The sequence below is a fragment of the Haemaphysalis longicornis genome, unplaced genomic scaffold (assembly GCF_048455015.1).
Source record: "Haemaphysalis longicornis isolate Haplotype H1 unplaced genomic scaffold, Haemaphysalis longicornis Haplotype H1 scaffold_4, whole genome shotgun sequence".
Taxonomy (NCBI): Eukaryota; Metazoa; Arthropoda; class Arachnida; order Ixodida; family Ixodidae; genus Haemaphysalis; species Haemaphysalis longicornis.
Genome location: NW_027526361.1, coordinates 194,685,326 through 194,703,734, shown reverse-complemented (window position 1 = coordinate 194,703,734; position 18,409 = coordinate 194,685,326).

Below are 18,409 nucleotides of genomic sequence, written 5' to 3'. Positions count from 1 at the left end.
AGGTACTGTATCATGGTGTATGTAATCTTATCTGCGCCTGGAGCTGAAGGTTTGCACGAGCTCAGGGCAGCCCTCAACTCATAGAGAGTGAATTCAGAGTTGTAAGACGTTTTTGATCTGTCTTTGTCGTGTAAGGGCTTTTTTTCTGCAGATGTTTTGTGTTTCATGAAAGTGTTCGTGTAGTGTGCTGAACTGGACACGTGTTCGAAGTGTTGTGCAAGCGTGTTAGCCTGGTCTTCAAGTGTGTCTCCTGTTGTGCTAAACAGGGGCAGGCTGTGTGTCTGTTGTCCTTTGAGCTTGCGTATACGTGTCCAGACTTTGTGTGTGTCTGTGTATGAATTAATGGATGTCAAGAAGGTGTGCCAACTCTCTCGTTTCGCCTCACGGCGCACACGTTTTCCTAACGCCTTGGCCCGTTTGAACAAAATGAGGTTACCCGACGTGGGGTACCGACGAAGGATACCCCACGCCTTGTTCTGGGCCTCTCGCCCCCGCCTGCAGTCCTCATTCCACCACGGCTTCCGCTGGTTGCGCGGGGCACCAGAGGCGTGGGGAATGGACTTTTCGGCGGCGTCGAGGATGTGCGCCGTGAGGAGTTGGGTGGCTTCTTCAACGTGTAGGTGTCCTATGGATGTGTGGTGTAGTTTCGATGTCTCTGTAAATGTGTTCCAGTTAGCTCGTGCTTCATTTAACCTATTATGGGAAGAAGAACTGCTTGGGCCGTTACCTATATATGTTAGTGAAGTGGGGAAGTGGTCACTGCCATATGGGTCAGTGCCCACTCCCCACTCAAGACATGGAAAGAGAATTGCCGAACCAATAGCCAAGTCAAGATTTGAGTATGTATTGTGTCCTATGTTATGGTATGTAGGCTGTTTATTGTTGAAAAGGCATGCTCCAGAAGATGTAAGGAATTTCTCTATCAGGCGACCTCGGGCATCCGTTTTGGAAGAGCCCCAAAGAGAGTTGTGAGCATTGAGGTCGCCTGTAAGTATGTATGGTTCGGGCAGCTGGTCAACCAGCGCCTCGAAGTCGGTGCTCGTAAGTGCAACATCAGGAGGAATGTATATGGAGCATACCGTTATGAATCTATTAAATATTATTGTGCGGACGGCTACAGCCTCGAGGACGGTGTTCAAGGTGACAGGGTGGCATGCTAAGGATTTGCGGGTGATTATGGCAACACCGCCAGAAGAGTGTGTGCAGCCATCCCTGTCTTTCCTGTATACCATGTAACTATTCAAGAAATTTGTGTGTTTTGAATTCAGATGTGTTTCCTGGACACACATTATACTTGGCTGATTGGCATGCAGAATCTCATAAACGTCGTCAAGATTATTCAGAAGGCCTCTGCAGTTCCATTGAACTATGTTTTCTCTTCCCATTATTATGTGTTCAGAGCTACTGGAGTGTGACTGTTTATGTAGGGTCTTTCGGGGCTTGGACTCTTGGGAGGGGTTTTCTGACCTTCTATACTGACCTGGACGTCGCAGCCTGTTCCTTTCGCTGCGATGAAAGCCGGAAGGGCTCGACGTCCATGTCGTAATCTGAAGGCAAGGGGGTGCCCAGCGGACTGGGCCCCCTTGGCGTGGTACCCTTTCGGGTGTTCTTTGCCTGCGCTGCCAGTGCCGAAGGCGTGGGGTGCAGGACAGACGGCAAAGGCAGTGAGGCGGGGGAGGGGGTCCCTGCGACTGCCTCCGTCTCCATCTCCGTGCCCTTGCATGTGCTTTGGGCCGGTGGAGAGGAAGCAGTTGATGCAGCGGCATCCCCAACAGATGTTGTTGCCACCACAGCCGCTGCTGGGTGAGCGAGCGGTGCAGAGGCTGGTTGGGCTGCCTGGGGCAACCCTGGGGGGGGGGGCGGGGGCGGGACCAAGTCCGACTCGCGGTACTGGGTCCCCTCCGAAACCAGACGCCGCTCAACCCCCCGGCGAGCCGCGTCGGCGTACCTCCCCAGGGGGAAAGAGGCGAACCTCTTTCGCGCCTCTGGGAAGGTGATGTTCTCAGTTACCTTCACATTAATAATCGCCTTCTCCTGCTTAAACTTCTCGCACGTTCGAGAGTAGGCGGCATGGGGTCCCTGGCAGTTGGCGCAGGTGAGGGTTGACGATGGACAATTATCAGATGGAAGATCATGCTGAGCGCATTTTGCGCAGGTCAGACGACCACGGCAGGAGTTGGTTCCGTGCCCGAACCTCTGGCACTTAAAGCAGCGGCGCGGGTTTGGAATGTAGGGCCGGACATTACAATGTACAAAACCTGCATTGACGTACTCTGGGAGCGTGGACCGGTCAAAAGTAAGGATAATGTGCTTGGTCGAAACTACTTTGTCATCCCTCCTCATAGTTATGCGCCTCACAGCTGTCACGCCCTGATTTCTCAGGCCCTCCAGCAGGTCAGCATCTGTCTCATTCATCAGGTCTACTTCAGAGATGACACCTTGAGTACTGTTCAGGCTCCGGTGGGGTGTCACCCTGATTTCAAGATTGCCTGCGAGTTTGTTCAAGGAGGATCTTTGCATGCTGTTGGTTGTGTACTTCAACCAGGATTTCTCCAGTTCTTTGTTTTTTGGCCTTATATTTGTCACTAATGACGCCCTCCAGAAATTTCGATATTAGGAACACGGACTGTGATGCAAGAGGCTTTTCTTGGTCACTGGATTCCAACACCAAAAAACGGGGGTAGTTATTGGGCTTTGGAAGACTGTGGGTTGGGAGTGGCGGAAATGAACCTTCGGTGCGGCCCCTTTTCAGGGGCCGATCATGTTTGGGGGGGGATTTATGATTTACCATATGGCATGTAAAAGAAGCAGGGGACGGGGGTACTTTCTTCTCAAACCTTACCCTGATAGCCTGAGAGGTCCCGGAGCTCCCTGCCTGGTAAACAGACAGGGAGCCCATCCGCCGGAGCTTGACCTGGGCTCCGACGGCCACCGTTTGAGGCTTCTACCCTTCACCTTTAAACACATCACCACGGTAGGTTACAGTTTATGTTGGGGGCTCAGGGTCCGCGGTATCGCCAGTACCGTCACCAAGATTTCTCAAGGTGCCCCGTGCGGGGCTATGGCTTGTTCGAGCGACCCAAACTTTGTTTCAAGGCGCTTACTACGAATCCGTGTTTCCGCCTCTATATCATAACCACAGGGACACATTTGTTGTATACCAACACTTTTACCAACAAAGCTAGCTTATTTACAAAATGTGCCCCACATCATGAAACTTATACGTTTATTTTTGCCTCATATTGCCACGAACCATGTTTTGGGTTTGTTTGTTTATGTGTTGTTTTTGCCGACCAGCTGCGCCGGTCTGTGTTATATTGTTATCCATGGGCCAAATCAAGCGCGTGTTCTATTTTTTATGCCCCACGTGTTATCTCCTTTGATCGAGACACTGGCGTGAACTAATGCCATCAGCCTAGAACAATCGTCTATGATCTGCAGTGTTTTGGATGCAATTCCACTGTTCAAGAAGCCCTCTCGCCCAGAGAAAAATGACCGCACAGGAGACGCTACGGCATCCGACTCACCGACGCTCGCCTGCAGTCAATTTGTTGACTGCTGCTTCGCCGCCTGTTTATTTTTCGAGTTCTTAGAGAAGCACAAGTTCGCTCCAATAAACAGGTTTTCCTTCAAGACAACTGCGTCGTGTTTGGCTTTGTGACTTGTGGTGGAGGAGCGGGGTACCCACCCTCTATGCTCCCAGCGACCTCTTGAAGCCGCCAAGACAGTCTAACTGAGCCAGCCGCTGACTGCAAGCTCTACCGCCGGAGTTTGGTGTCCTGCCAGACGCACCCAAGATAACGAACGCTGCAACCACCAACACGGTGCATGAAGCCCCTCCCCCCCATCGTCCTGCGACAGCCACGGGTACCGCCCTCGTTCCGTGGACCTCCCGCTGAAGACCCTGAGGACTGTTTGGAGAAAGTGGAGCGCCTCCGCACCTTTACAGGTAGGATGACGAAGAAACGTCCCGCCACGTTTTCTTCTATTTGGTAGATACAGCCTGAACGTGGTTCAAAAACAATACAATTTCGCTAACCTACTGGACTCTCTTTAAAAGCGAGTTCCTTAAAACGTTCGCCACCGTCGTGCGGAAAGAACGAGCCGCACTTTTGTTGTAAACGCGCACGCAGCAGCCTAACGAAAGGGTTGTGGTCTTCGTTGAGGAGATTGAGGGAGGCGAAAAGCAAAAACGCCCGTGTGTACGAGATTTCGGCGCACGGTAAAGATCCCCAGGTTGTCAAAATTATTCCGGAGCCCTCCGAAACGGCGCGCCTCTACGCCCGCGTTGCGTCGGCGTGTAAAACCCCGCAATCAATAAATCAATGGTTCAGGAGATGAAACAACTATTTCGCCGCGCGGACACCCAAATTACTGAAGAAAAGAAGCTCTGGTTTTTAAAGTGCGGAGTGAAGCAAGAACTGTTTGCCTGCCTTGTCCGTAACCCCCTAAAACTCTGGCCGAATTCACGTCTGAGGCTGCCCCTTTTGAGAGGACGCTGGAAATTTGTACCAGACAGTACGACCGCCCCATCAATGTGCTAGATGCGGAGACGATCGGTGCCGGGGCTATTAGCTCCGATACACTACGCGAGACAATCCGCGTGATCGTCAGGGAGGGGCTTCGGAAACTTTTTCTAACGACACCGCAACGTCAAGTCGCTTCCCTTACTGACGTTTTCCGTGAAGAGGTCCAACAGGCACTGGGGACTTCAATGCTATCAGTAGCACCCTGCGAGCCACAAGCTATGACCTACGCCGCAGCTGTTCATCGACCCCGCCCTGCTGCAACCCGTCGTCAAGATACCCCGCCGTACCGCCGCCCACTGTCGCCCGCCCGACCCCCGAACCAGACGCCTAGGAAAACAGACGTATGGTGAACCCCCGATAATCGTCCTGCTGTGCTACCACTGCGGAGAAGCCGATCACATCAATCGTCGCTGCCCATACAAGAAACTCCGACTGAGAGATTTCTCCATTTTTGCACCTCGCCCTCTCCCTGGCCAACGACTACGTGAGATGGACGAGTATCTATATCAAACCAGCCATGGCCCAACCCGTTTCAACCGTTCGCCGTCGACGTACCCACACGAACACCGAACCGCTGTATAAATGGTGACTACTCACGTGGACGGTCCCCCAGCCCACGCAGGGTAAACCAAAAGCAGCAAATTCTGGAGGTAAAGTCACACAAAGGCGAAAAACCGGAAATCTTCCAACGACGGAAGGACGCGCCGAAGACAGTGATTCACGACATGGCCTCATGCCGACGACCCGACCTAACCCTGACGAGACTCCCGAACACGACGACAGCAACACGGCGCGACGAGTACCCAACATGACTGAGACTGCCGCTGAGCAAACGACAACGACGACGTACAGTGCCCGACCGTCAACACGCACAATGCGAGATGCGACGCCCCGACGCACCCGAACTCGAGGAAGGCGGCGTCCGACGTGCAGTTGCCCATCGATGGCTTTGATGTAGTCGCCCTCCTAGACACGGGAGGGGACTACTCAGTTATGAGCGAATCATTCGCGTCTAACCTGAAGAAAGGTACGACCAGATGGGACGGTCCGCACATACGCACAGCAGGAGGCCATCTCGTAACACCAAGTGGAACGTGCACATCACGCGTAAATATAGATGGCACCACGTAACCGTCGGCGTTCGTCATTTTGCCTAACTGCTCCCGCGACGTAATTCTCAAAATGGAATTTTTGACCGACAACGGTGCAATAATTGATCTGCAGAACGAGTCGATAAAAGTTTCCTCCGATCACCCTATGACGCTGGAACCGAACACCGTGGTGCTGTAAGGATCACCGTTGATCACGTCACTCGGGTACCCCGTTAGAGCTTGATGACCACCGCCTACTGTGAAGAAGCTGTCCTTGACATCGGTGCTATCGTAGAGGGTGACCAAACTTTGCTTCTGGACCGCGGTGTCACGCCGCAAGGGGCATTGCGCGCTTCAGGCAATTCAAATCCCACGTTTTGGTCACCAATTTCACCGAGAGAGAGAGCGAGATGAAACTTTATTTAAAGCGGCCCATGTCCTGGCGGCCGAAAATGGGGTTCTGGTGGGCCTGGAGTACGTTCAGGCGGGAATTACGCAGGTGTCAGGGCCCCGCACGTGGGCAATATGCCGGGCGAGGCGAGGCCAAAGGATGGGGCGAAAATCAGCGGGGGAGCGGCCCAGCTTTCTCATGAGTATAGAATGTGGGATAGTAAAAGGTGTGGATGAAGAAAGTCAGGTGATCGCCTGGCACGAGGAGAAGTCCAGTACGTGTGTTTAACGTCGGGATAGGCGCTACGCACCTGACAGTGGGGCGTGCCATCTCAGGTTATTATATAGTGAAGAACGAGGTCACAAGAGAGGGAGAGAGTCTGAGACTGGCGGATGTAAGTGCCTTCACGGTGTGGGAGGTCAGAAGTGGGAGGAGGAAGATGGCGGCGGGAACTGCGAAGGTCCTTCAGCTGTTGCCTCCGGGCTTTGCGATGGGTGGCGCGTTGTTTCTAGGGCTGTAGTCCTGGGGCCAGGGTTGGGGTCGCTCGGGTTTCGATTTGCACGAGCAAGGGCGTGAGCCTTTTCATTCCCTACAATTCCCTAGTCTCTGGGGATCCATTCTAGAAGTACGTGCAGGTGACTGTGGGCTGCCATGTAGCATGTCAGCTCGTGATGAATGTGCGCAGGTAAGGAGTTAGTTGCGAATTCTCTGACGGCAGATTGACTATCCGTCCGGATGGTAATTTGGTCAGTTGAATGGGTTTGCAGCATGATCGAATCGGCAAAGGCTTGAATTTCAGCAGCTGTAAAAGAAGGTACACTACAGTGTTGACAGATGATTTCTTCACGTGGACCTACCTCGACAGTTGTGGCTATGTTGTCGGTAGACGTGGTGTCTGTGTAATATGTGTCAAGTGATGGGCGGGAAAGATGGAGGGCTCTGCTTCCGCGCATGCCGAAGTCTGAAGACGGATCGATGCGACCTGGGATGTGCTTAACCATTATTTTAGGAATTGTGTTCCTTGGTGGAGTTCTTTTGATAGAGAAGATCAGTGAGATGTCGCAAACCCTTTATCAGCCAGGATGGTGCGACCTTCGGTTGACGTAGTGAGCCTGTGCTGTTGTGTAGCGATGTGCGCGGCTACTTTCTCTCCAAATGTATTGTGGAGGGCCGTGTCGGGGAGAGTATAGTTAGGGGTGTACATGGGTACGGTCACTGAGCTCGGAGCACGGTCACCGAGCACGGTCACCGAGCACCGAGCTCGGTCCGTAAGCATTTCCGGATGGTGATATCCAATGTATTGTTTTGAGTTTTTGGGAGTTTAAGGTAGGGAAAGGAGTACAAAACTCTTACGAAGCTTGTGTTCTTTGAGGCCGGTTTTGTGGCGGGTGATTTGACGAAGCATGTTATTGATTAAATTGTTCTGATTGATAACACTTTTGGTCCATACTATGCTCTTGCCATCTTGTTGACATATAAAGCCGAGGATGCCCATGTTGAGTCGTCGGGGAATTAGGTGGCCCATGAAAGTGAGGCTGATAAGGGAACAATAGATCTTTGTATGTTTGTTACACTGATTTAGGAGAACGACGTATTCTGATTTTTCATGGAAGCATTCCAAGCCCACGGATTTTCATGAGCTTGAATAATATCCAAGCCATCCTGCAGGGTACACTCGTGGGAACCCGGACTGCCTGGGAAACTGCAAATTGTAATATCGTCGGCATAACTGGCGTGGCGGAGATCCGGAACTGAAAATAATTCAGCGGGCAGGTTTTTCACAGCAAAATAAACAGAATTAGAGATGTGATGGAGCTTTGAGGCGTACGACAGCGTACGGAAACGGGGCTGATGGTTGGTTGTAGGGTACAATAGTGCGGGCAGTGCGATCGGAAAGAAAATCTTTGATATAATCGAAAAGGGGTGCGGCGGCCGAGTTTCTTGAAGGATTTGCAGGATCACGTCATGGGCAATGTTATCGAACGCCTTTTTGAGATCCACGCCGACAATACTGCGGAGTTGGGCGGTGCTTGGGACTTCGAACACTTCTTCCTTAATCAGGAGCGCCTGCATGCTCGGGTGCTGACATGCTTTCGGAACCCAACCAGGGTATGGGGGAAGTGGTTTCCGGCCTCTAAATGCCATTCGAGGCAAGTGAGGACCATTTTCTCTATTAATGTCCATACAGGAGGTCATCGAATCGATATAGGGCGGATGTTCGTTGTTGAAGATGCTGGTTGGCCGGGTTTGGGCATAAGTGTAACGTTGGCCTCTTTCCATTCTGGCGGTAGACTTCCAGAAAGCCATAGCCGATTGATTGTGTCAGAAGCTTTTCTAATTTAGAGTCAGGAAGGTTACGGAGCATTTTATACGTTACGCCATCCGGTCCAGGGGCCCTGCATCGGTTTCGTTGAAATAGAAAGTTCCGGAGTTCTGCCATAGAAAATTGAGAGATAATTCCTGTATTCATATCATTGATTGATCAGATATATACTCGACAATGGTAATTCGATGGGTGAATGGTGGGTAGAAAGTGTTTCCAATTTCTTCTATGAGGCCGGGTTGATCGAGGTGCTGTGCCAATAGTAGTTTTTGAAGTGTTTGTCGAAATTTTATCCCTCCAAGGAGGGACCTGAATACGCTCCAGACACGGGAAATGCGAAGATGGCAATTTATGGCAATGCAAAAATCTAGCCAATAACGTGTTGGCCCGTTTGTCGGCGTATTCCCGGCATTCCTGCTCTAGGGCTACGATTCTTCAGTGGAGAGTGACATTGCGTTTGTTTAGGCGCCAGCGTTTGAATAACGTGCGACGCTTGTCCCATAATGAAATGAGGTGGCTGTCAACCGAGGAGTACCAGCATCTAAACAAAGGCGCTGCAATTGTGTTCCTCGAAGAAAAGCAAACAATTCCCGCGCCTTCTCGCGAGGGGAACACGAGTAAATGCAGAGCATTGCGGCCTCAGTACTGGTTGAAGGCAGTGTTGCTTCCATCGCTTCTTCTGTGATGCTGGAGTAGCAGACACGAGTAAACGTGGGAGCGAGCGTCAACCAAGCAAGGAAGGAGCAACACAGTGACTGAAGCACGAGCGACCGCTAGCCGCTTTATATTTGCAGCGCGCGCAGTAGAGGGTGAGCAGTACGGGGGGGAGAGCGCGCATGCGCAAGCAGCGCGCGCCCTTCCACGCCCCACCGCGCTGCTATCACGCACCTGTTACGCCGAGACCGCGACGGAGCGAACGGGCTGACTACGACGCATGCGCGCGCCAGCTGCCATTGAGAGAGAGGAGGGAAGAAGGAGAGGCGCACCTGCTGCGGACGCGGAGCTGTGGGCGCCGTCCGACGCAGGAAGAGGCGAGGTTAAGAAATGCTCTGCATTTAAAAACAAGTTGGCGGTCGAGGTCGCGAGATTTGATCGATCGCGCACGCGCAGATGCTTCAATGCTGCCGCATCCTTTTGACGTGAACCCGGCACTGCCGCAAGAAAATTGGGACAAATTACTGGATTTTCTGCGTCGCTACAGCGAGTGTTTTTCGTCGAACTCAAAATTACGTCATACGCCCCAAGCGCAGCACCGAAATATAACCGAAGATGGAGCCCGACCAACCCGACAGTCACCGTACTGCGCGTCTTCACATGAGCGGGAAGCCGTCCGTACGCAAGTCGAAGACATGCTCAGCGATAACATTATACAGCCATTGAAAAGCCCCAGGGCTGCGCCGGTCGTACTCGTGAAGAAAAAAGACGGCACATTGAGATTCTGTGTCGACTGCCGGTGACTGAACAAGATCACCAAAAATGACGTGTACCCCCTGCCACGAATCAACGACGCCCTCGACCACCTCTTCCATGCAAAGTACTTCTATTCGATGCATTTGAAGAAAGGCTACTGGCAAATTGAAGTGAACGAGGGAGACAGAGAGAAGACTCCATTAATAATACTGGAGGGCCTATACGAGTTCAAGGTGATGCCATTTGGGCTCTGCACGGCACCAGCAACGTTTAAAAGTGTCATGGGCACAGTGCTAGCTGGCATGAAGTTTCACACCTGCCTCGTGCACCTCGACGACGTGGTGGTATTCGCTCGGGCTTTCTACGAACACCTTGCAAGGTTGGAGGCTGTACTCGAGGCCATTCGTACGTCGGGGTTCACGCTGAAACCTGAAAAGTGCCGATTCGCGTACGCGGAGCTGAAGTTTTTGGGACATGTCGTCAACGCCACAGGAGTTCTGCCTGACCTGGAGAAAACGACTGCCCTAGCGAACTACCCAAGACCGAAAGACAAGAAAAGCGTGCGAAGATTTCTCTGACTGTGCGCATACTAGCGGCGCTTCGTCGCTACCTTGGCACGCATTGCAGAGCCATTCACATGCTTTAGGAAAGATAGCCCCCCCTTCAGCTGGTAAAGTGCCCCAGCGAAAGCTGTCTGCGAGCTGCAAAAACGCCTCCAAAGCACGGCCGTGCTCGCTTATTTGGACGAAAACGCCGAAACGCCAATCCAAATGGACGCCAGTGATATAGGCTTGAGTGCCATCTCCGTCCAAAAGCAAAGCGGTTGCAAAAACGTAAACGCCTATGCCAGCCGTGGTCTGTCGAAAGAGGAGAAAAACTACTCTGCCTCCGACAAAGAGTGCCTGGCTATCATATGGACTTTTCAAAATTTCGCCCATACCTGTATGGAAGACCGTTCAAGGTTGTGACAGACCACCATGCGCTGTCTTTGCTCGCTAATTTGAAGGACCCCTCTGGCCGTCTGGATAGGTGGAGCTTGCACCTGCAAGAATTCAACAACACAATAGTCTATAAATCCAGCAGGAAACACTCGATGCTGACTGTGTCTGGCGCCCCCGTCAACCCACCACGACAGGATTCCGACCAAGACACCGCATTCTTCGTAGTCGTGACAGAATGCAACCTAGCCTCCAAGCAGCGTGCCAATCCCGAGGTAAGCGTCATGATCGACTACCTCGTAGGACACAATGCAGCGTTCCTACACCCTCCAAACGCAACTTACCTGTATTCAGCATCAAAAACTCCGTCCTCGTGTAGAAAACATCGACCCTAGAACAAGAACAAGTTATCTTCTTATCATCTCCGAAGACCTTCGAGGCAATATTTCGGAAGCGTGCCACGATGACCCGTTTTCCGGACATCTCTGCAGAGTACGCAGGATAGGAAAAATCAAGGCGAAGTACTACTGGCCCAGGCTTACAACCGATGTGCCCCACTACGTCAGCAGCTGCCGTGACTTCCAGCGACGAAAAACGCCGCTAAAGAGACCCGCCGGACTTCTGCACCCGATCGCCGTCCCATAGAGGCCCTTCTAATAGATTGAAATAGACCTTGTGGGCCCTTTCCCTACGTCACGATCAGAGAACAAGTGGATTGTCGCAGCAACAGACTACATGACGCAATCCGCAGAGATCGCTGCTCTTCCGAGGGGGACTGCATAAGACGTCGTGAAGTGTTTCGTAAACCAAGTTATGCTGCGACATGGAGTCCCTACAGTCCTAGTCACGGACCGGGGAACGGCCTTCACAGCGGAGCTCATGCAAGGAATCCTACGCTACAGCAACACGGATCACCGAAGAATGAAGGCGTATACAACCCCCAAACGAACGGACTTACGGAACGTCTGAAGAAGACAATCGCGGATATGATGTCTATGTACGTCGACGTTGAACATAAGACTTGGGACGAAGTCCTCCCGTATGTCAAGGCCGGCTATGATGTTTGACGGCATGCTTCCGCACGTAGAAGACGACGAACTCAATGCCGACGTCCAAGAATAACTTCAGCGTGCGTAGGAGGCCCGCCAGCTCGCTCTTGTTTGCACAACGGACCAGTAGCGGGTGGATGCCGGACGCTACAATCTCCGACGCCGAGACCCCCATTACCGCCCAGGGTATCGTGTGTGGGTTTGGCGTCCCGTCCGATGACGTGGCCTTAGTGAGAAGCTCCTGCGACAGTATTTCGGACCCTATCGGAATAGACAACGTGTTGGCCAACTTAACTACGCGGTTATCCGCGATGGTGGTTCCGGAATATCACGACGACGCACGCGGCCCAACGATGCACGAAACCTTGGTACGCAGGACAATAATTTTTTGTTGTTTGTTCGAGCTGTCCTTAATTTTAGCATCGGGTGTATGCCCTCCTAGGCGAGGGGGTTAATGCCAGGAACTATGTTTTGGGTTTGTTTGTTTATGCTTTGTTTTTGCCGACCGGCTGCGCTGGGCTATGTTATGTCTGTTATCCGTGGGCCAAGTGAAGCGCATGTTCTATTATTTATGCCACACGTGTTATCTCCTTTGATAGAGAGAGCGTCGTGAACTAACGTTACCAGTCTAGAACAATCTTCTATTATCTACAGTTTTCTGGATGCAGTTCGACTGTTCGAGAAGCCCTCGCGCGGAGAGATAAATGAGCAGAGAGTACATGCCGCGGCATTCCGACTCGCCGACGGTCGCTTGCACACGTTACTTTGTTGACTGCTGCTTCACCGCCTGTGTATTGTTAGAGTTGTTAGGGGAGCACAAGTTCGCTCCAATAAACGTGTTCTCCTTCAAGACAACATCGTCTTCTTCGGCTTCGTGACAATAGGATTCTGCGCTAATGCAGTCGCGAAAGATGAAGATGGTGGCAATCAAATAAATATACGAGTGTTTATTTACCTATGTTGAGGGATGTTTCTTTGTATGGTAATAAATATTAGTTTCTATTGTGGGTATTTTTATTTTTGAGTCTTAGCGTTTTTAGTAAACTTGTTGAAGCATACTCCCGGAAGTCCTGAGTAGAACGAATGAATAAATTATTTGGTGCAGAAATCTCAAGGGGTTGATGTATTCCCTTTGTGTTCTTAGCTCTGATTTTTCGTAAATAAATTTCGAACACGATATTCCTACTCAGATATGAATAATGTTTCCCTGTTTATTTATACCTGCGTTTTTTTTCGGAACCAAGTTTAAACGTGACCTTCCTACGCAGGCTACGCGTAATGTGAAGAAGACTATGGCTCTTTACTAGAATCCTCTATTGATGGATAAGTTTTTGCTTCTAATTCAAAAACTGCTATGCCAGCTTCTGCTCCACAAATGAGGTAGCTGAAAACTCAAGAAAAACGCGTAGGCTGCACGTCAATTTCGCAGGGCCGGTCGCAGGCACCTTGGTACTGGTGGTCGTGGATGCGGGGGTAAATGTATTGAAGCCGTGCTTATGAAGCAGGACACCACGTAGCAGCCATTGCCACCTTGCGCCGCATACCTTCCACATTCGGTGTGGCATGCATAACAGTAACGAGCAACTGAACGCCGTTCAGTAGTGAAGAATGTGCCCTTTTTGCAAAAAACAATAACATCGGACACCTTCATACTGGTGTGTATCCCCCGAAGTCTAACGGGCTCGCTGAAACAGCTGTTCAGTTAAATTTCATTTCAGTTTTAATTTATTCAAGACAATCATCATTACTAGTTTGCCTTGGGTGGCGTGGGTATAGGCATAATTAACAGCCGACCGGGCCACGACACCCATTAAAAAACTGGAGACAGCCCATTATGCAGTGCACTAACTGTGCGCATAAAATATATTGACAAACGAAAGCAAATTGCTCAAATACTCACAAAACATGCGGATACACTACAGCAGTAACACACCGAGAAATCTCTTTTGAATACATACACGAAATAAAAAGTTCATTTTTTCGAACAGTGGAGATAATAAACCATTATAGTGATTCTTTTACAGCAAAATCAAAGTAATTTACACCAACAAATCAAAACCCTAACAGACAACCAGAACAGACATCATAAATGAGCATAAGGTGACCAGAAAGTTAGGAGGCTTTCATTCGATATTGCCGCGAACCTTGTACGGTTTTATTTGTTAGTTTTTTTTTTTGATGCCCAGTTGCGCCCGGCTCTGTTATCTGTGTCCCATGCGAGGCGCGTGTTCTGTTCTTTATTTTTATTCCGCACGGGCTATCTCATTCAGATAAGCAGATTGTTTCGCCCTGACGTCGCTAGCCCAGAATAATCTTCTGTGATCTACAATGTTCTGGATGTGAATCGACGGTTCAAAAAACACTCCCGCCGAGAGATAAAAGCCTGCAGAGCAGACACCGCGGCATTCGGTTCGACGACACTCGCCTGCGCAAGTCACTTTGTTCACCGCTGCTTCGCCGCCTCTGTATTCGTTTGAGTTGTTAGGGGAGCACCAGTTCGCCCCAATAAACTTGTTTCTTCTGCAAGACAACTGCGTCGTCATTGGCTTCGTGACATCTGGTGGGATGATGGGTACATGAACCCTACGCCCTCGTCATGCCAACAAGCAAGTCCCACTCGTACCAACCGCCGACCACAAGGTCTTCAGCCGGAGTTTGGACTGCTTCCGGACAAAGTGAAGAAAGAAATCGTCGGGACCAACACCATGATCAACACAGGCACCATGACCACCACTGCCAGTCGTACCCTCATTCTTCAGCCACCCAGGGAGCCCCCATCATTTCATGGGTCACCTCCGGAGGACCCCGAAGACTGGTTTGAGCAAGTCGAACGGGTCAGGCTCTTCAATCGATGGGACGACGCGGAGACACTGAAGCAAGTGTTCTTCTACCTTGAGGCCTCAGCCAGGATCTGGTTCGAAAACCATAATAGCTCCCCAGAGTCTTGGAACGATTTCCGAACGCAATTTTTAACGACGTTCACCACGGTTGTGCGAAAAGAGCGGGCCAAAGTCTTGCTGCAGACGCGGACACATCACCTTAACGAAAGTGTTGTTGTGTTCGTCGAAGACCCTTGCCTGGCGGAAGAAAAGAAGTTACGCTTCTTAATGCGCGGTGTGAAGGAGGAATTGTTTGCTGGACTTGTCCGCAACCAGCCCAAAACCGTCGCCGAATTTGTGACCGAAGCCAGCACAATTGATAAGGCTCTTGAAATGCGTACTAAGCAGTATGACCGCAACTTTGTTGGCGTGGCCAATGCGAACAACCGATTCTGGCCTATTCTGGCAGGCCGATTCTGGCAGACAGCCTACGTGAGACCATCCGCGCAATAGTGAGGGAGGGGCTGCAGAAACATCTCCCCACGCCTCCGCAGCCGCGAGTCGCTTCACTTACCGACGTCATAAGCGAAGTGCAGCAAGCGCTGGGAACCTCAGCGACGTCAGAAGCACTCCGCGAGCAGCAAGCCATTTTCTACGCGGCTGCTGTTCGCCGGCCTCGCCCAACTGCGCCCTACCGTCACGAAACTCCGTACCGTCACCCCCTGTCGCCGGCCCGACCACCTGCAGTGCAACCCCCCCCCCCCCCCCCAAGGAAGACCGAGGTGGGGCCAACGCCCGATAAACGACTGCTGTGCTACCACCACGGAAAGGCCGACCACATCTACCGTCGTTGCCCCTACAAAAGGCTCGGTTTGCGAGGCGTCTCCGTCGATGCACCACACCCCCGACTTGGGCAGCGCCCTACTGAGATCAAAGACTACCTGACCAACACCAACCGAGGACCAGCCCAATTCAACCGTTTACCGTCACCCTACCCGTACCAGTCACCAAACCGCCGCAGCACAGCTGACTTCTCACGTGGAAGGTCCCTCGGTCCACGCGGGGGAAACTAAAAGCAGCAACTTCTGGAGGTAAAGTTGCAGGACCGTGGAAAAATGAAAACCCTCCGACGACGCAGCGACTCGCTGAAGACCACGATTCACGACATCCCTAAGCCCGACGACGTGATCTAACCCTTAAGTGACTTCCGAACACGACGACAGCAAAGCGGCGCGACGCGTACCCCACACGACTGAACCTGCCGATGAGAATACGACGAAGACGACGACGCATACTGCCCGAACATCAACACGTACAAGCAGAATTGCGACGCCACGACGCATCCGGAACTTGAGGAAGGCGCCGTCCTACGTTCAGCTGTCCATCGATGGCTTTGATGTAGCCGCTCGCATAGACACGGGAGCCGACTACTCAGTAACGAGCGGGTCATTTGCGTCTAAAATGAAAAAACTTATGACCAGATGGGACAGTCTTCATATACGCACAGCAGGAGGCCACCTCGTCACGCCAAGTGGAACGTGCACATCGCGCGTCACCATATACGGCACAACGTACCCTGTGGCGTTCTGCGTTCTGCCTAACTGCTCCCGCGACGTAATTCTTGGAATGATTTTTTGATGGACAACGGTGCAATAATCGATCTGCAGATCAAGTCCATAACTTTTCCCCCCCATCACTCCAAGACGCCGGAACCGAACCCCGTACTTCGTGCTGCTGCTAGGATTGCCAATGACCATGTCACCCTGCTACCCCGCGCAAGCTTGATGATCGCAGTCTACTGTCAAGATGCTGGTTCTGACGTCGACGCTATCGTAGACAGTGATCAAAGGTTGCTTCTCGACCATGGTGTCTCTTTCGCAAGAGGCATTGCGCGCTTCAGGGAACACCAATCCCACGTTTTGGTTACTAACTTCACCGAGGAGTACCAGCATTTAAACAAGGGCATGGCAATTGCATTCCCCAAAGAAACGCAAAAAGCAAGTGACGAGATCGCGGTCGCCGAATTTCAACGCACACCCGTAAAAACCTTCAAGCTTCCGCAGACCTTCGACGTAAATCCGGCGCTACTGCAAGAAGAACGGAACAAATTATTGGCTTTGCTGCGTCGCTATAGCGAATGTTTTTCATCGAGCGCAAAACTACGTCAGACACTTCTAGCCAAGCACCGAATTATACCCGAAGATAGAGCCCAACCTACCCGAGAGTCACCGTACCGCGTCTCTTCCCAACGAGCGGGAAGCCATCAGGGCTCAATTCGACGGCAAGCTGAGTGACGACATTATACAGCCATCGAAAAGCCCCTCGGCTGCGGCGGTCGTACTGGTGAAGAAAAGAGACCGCCCATTAAGATTTTGCTTTGACTACCGGCGACGAAACAACATCACCAAAAAGGACGTGTACCCCCTTGCCACGAATCGACGACGCCCTCGACCACCTCTGCCATGCGAAGTACTTCTCAGCGATAAACCTGAACACTAACTACTGGCAAATTGAAGTGGACGAGAGAGACAGAGAGAAGACCGCCTTTATCACCCCGGGCGGCCTATACGAGTTAAATGTGATGCCGTTTGGTCTGTGCAGAGCACCAGCGACGTTTCAAAGAGTCATGAACACTGTGCTGGCTGGCCTGAAGTGGCACACTTGCTTCGTATACCACGACGACGTTGTGGTATTCGGCCAAACTTCCGATGACCACCTTGCAAGTTTGGAGTCTGTACTCGAGGGCATTCGTACGTCGGGGTTAACGCTGAAGCCATAAAAGTGCCCTTTTGCATACGAGGAGCTCAAGTTCTTGGGCCACGTCGTCAATGCCGCGGGATCTTCAGCCATTGCGATCTTCCCAAGGCCGAAAGACAAGGGCGTGCGAAGATTTCTCGGGTTGTGTGCATACTACCGGCGCTTCGTCGCAAAGTTCTCCCGCATTGCAGAGCCACTCACGCGCTTGAAAAGATGGCACCCTTTTCAGCTGGGAAAACGACCACGAAAAAGCATTCGGCGAGCTGCGAAAACGCCTGCAAAGCCCGCCCGTGCTCGCTGATTTCGATGAAAATCCGAAACAGAAATTCACACGCACGCCAGTCATATAGGCTTGGGTGCGGTCTTTGTGCAAAAGCAAAGCGGTTGAGAAAAGGTAATCGCCTATGCCAGCCGTGGTCTGTCGAAACAGGAGAAAAACTACTGTGCCTCTGAGAAAGAGTGCCTGGCTATTATACGGGCGATTTCAAAATTTCGCCCATACGCGTATTGAAGACCATTCAAGATTGTGACAGACCACCACGCGCTGTGTTGGCTCGCCCATTTGAAGGACCCCTCTGGCCGTCTTGGGCGTTGGAGCTTGCGCCTGGAGGAGTTCGACGTTATAGTCGTCTATAAATCTGCGAAGAACACTCCGACGGCGACTGTCTGTCCCGCGGCCCCGTCGACCCATCACCACAAGACTCTGATGAAGACAGCGCGTTCTTCGGAAAAGTGACGGAGAGCAACCTAGCCGCCCAGCAGCGTGCCGACTCCGACTTACACGTCATAATTAACTCGAGGGATGCAACGTTCTCGTTCCTAAGACCTTCAAACGTAGGTTACCAGCATTCAGCCTGAGAAAGTCCGTCCTCATGAAGAAGCATTTCAGCCCCGGAACAAGAGCGAATTACCTTATTTTCATCCCCGCGGAACTTCGTGACGAAATTTTGGAAGCGGGCCACGACGACCCGTCTGCCGGACAGCTCGGCACAGATCACACTATTGGCAAAATAAGGCGAGGTACTACTGGCCCTGCCTTACCTCTGACGTCACCCACTACGTCCGGAGCTGCCGGGACTGCCAGCGACAAAAAACGCCGCCG